The sequence below is a fragment of the Cicer arietinum genome, chromosome 3 (assembly GCF_000331145.2).
Source record: "Cicer arietinum cultivar CDC Frontier isolate Library 1 chromosome 3, Cicar.CDCFrontier_v2.0, whole genome shotgun sequence".
NCBI classification, from domain to species: domain Eukaryota; kingdom Viridiplantae; phylum Streptophyta; class Magnoliopsida; order Fabales; family Fabaceae; genus Cicer; species Cicer arietinum.
This window is the reverse complement of record NC_021162.2, coordinates 8378186-8380861: the sequence shown is the minus strand read 5'-3', so window position 1 is coordinate 8380861 and position 2676 is coordinate 8378186.

The window sequence follows — 2676 nt, the reverse complement described above, 5'->3', positions numbered from 1 at the left end:
AGACTTTCTTACTTATGGATTGAAAGTTGCATCTCAAAATGTGGTTCCAGCATTAGAATCTGTATTCTTTGATTTGAATTTCACACCAAATGAGTTTGATAGATTTGATGAATTTCATGGATTGTATGAGGGTGGAATTAAGCTGCCAAGAGACATACTTAGCAAGATTAGTCCATTACCTGGGCTCAAGGAAATCTTCTTCATATTTTTTATGTGAATTTATTCATTTGAATTTTAATTATTGTTGCAACATTTCTGTTGGTAATTAAGTGATAATCCATTTCTGTATGAATTTTTTTTTGCTTAGAACATTCTTTTGATTTTATTGTGTGTAAGTTACCATGATAGAGGTAGTTTTTATTCTATTGGGTTGCTTCAACTTCTATTACTATTTGATACATGTGTTCTGTGTTATTGTTGGGTAAGTAGAAATTTCATAAGTGTTATCATGATTGCACCTCATGTAAGGGCGTCTTGAAATTTAGTGTTTTGTTGATTGCTCTAGTGTTGGCATATAGTCATGTAAGTGGGGTAAATTAAATTATATTTTATTGTATGTTTCAATGGCATTAATTAATAAAAATAAATTAAAATTTTAAATTTAATTTAATGGTATTAATAATTTAGAATTACAATTAGTAGGAAAATAAAATAAATTTAATTTAATAAATAATAATACGTTTTAGTGACAGACAATGTCGTAGGAATAGATTAATTCTTTATTTATATTTTTCTTGGTTTTAGTGACAGACAATACTGTAAGAATAAACCAATTCTTTATTTATATTTATCTAGTTTTTAGTGACAGTCATAATTGTAGGTAGAAATAAAAAACATGTAGTGACAATCATCAGAACATGTAGTGACAATCCTCAAAGTGTAGCAGGATGCCCCCTTAAAGTTGACACTAGATTTTGGTGTCACTCAAAGTATTATTGAGTTTTACCTACAGTTTTTAATTTTTAGTAAAACATTTTGTGTGTCACGATAGGTCAATTTTTTTGGTCTAACATATATGTATTTTTTCTTTTGTTTTTGAAGGTTGATAAACAAGAGATACAAATCACCTTGAAGATTTGATATCATTTTTTTGTCATTCATTGGACTTTGAATGTGTTTTGTTGGATGATATATGTAACTGAGGCTCATTTTGTTTTATTTGTAATTTTTGAAGGACTTTTTAGAGTTTGTTAATTATGAATTCATTTAGTTTTTTTTTTTATTGGAAGGTTGTTGCATTACAAACTTGTTAGTTATTATTTTATTATATTTGATTATAATTTTATTAGTTTTCCTTGTATATAAAGGCCTAGTTTAGCCTATTTAAAAAAAATATAAAATATAACGTTTAAATATTTTAATGCGAATAAGGCTTTTAAATAGGCTTATAGGCCAGACCATGATAGGCCGTAGGCTAGGCTCAGGCCGAAAAAAAAGCCTATGATAGGCCGTAGGCCAGGCTTAGGCCTAAAAAATTCATCGTAGACCAGACTCAGACCTTTCAAAGCCTGGCCTGACCTGACCTGACCTATTCCCACCCTTAATCACATGCCTTACACTGTTTTCTAGAGTGCAATCGCTCACATATCAACACATTCTAGAGTGCAATCTCTCATAGATCAGCACGACGCGATAATCTCCGTAAAGATAAGATGAACCAACAAATCACATGACATCATTTCGTGACCCATCCGGTCACCACTATCATCATGGCTCATTCGGTCACCATGTACTATGAAATGCATGAGCATACTCTGACTCTTTTCACCACAACCATTAAGTAAATGCAGCTATTAAAATATTTTCCATTTTTAATACTCATTTAATACTAATGATTTTTCAAATACAACACAAAGCATACTCAAACATATTTATTCACACCAATTTCAATTTCCACAAACACACATAAATCACATCTCCAAATTCAATCCACACATAAATTGAATTAAATTCATTTTCCACCAATTCACACACAAATTTTTTCTCAAAAATTCATAATATTAATTTTGAACACATCAATCACACCAAACATGAATCACCACAAACCACACCTCAAACACGTCAAATTCAAATTCCACAATTTCACCTATAAAACGCATTAAATTCATTTTCCACAATTTACACCTCAAACACATCAAATTTATTTTCTACTAATTCACATATAAATTTCTTCTAAAAAATTCATAATATTAATTTTGAACTCGTCAATCACACCAAACATGAATCACCACAAACCACATCTCAAACACATCAAATTCAAATTCCACAATTTCACCCATAAAACGCATTAAATTCATTTTCCACAATCTTCACCTCAAACACATCAAATTTATTTTCCACAAATTCACATATAAGGTCCAAAATGCAAACTAAAAGTTTAGAAGGAGCTCTTACCTCCGTTATCGCTTTTCCAACCGATTACGGCACCGCGGTTAATTTCGGTAAAACTTTCGCTCGCGTCGTCGCTTCGAAAACTAGCTCACTAGCACTGCAGCGTGGAAAATAGCAATTTTCCCTTCTGTCACTTCTCGAAAGGGAGCTTAGATCTAGAAGAGAAATGAAGGTTTGTGTTTGACGGTTTTGGTTTTCTTACCAACGCTTTTTCGCAGACAGAAGGGAGAAGAAAGAGACGAATAGATATTTTTAAAATCATCATTACACCCATCACCTCACATC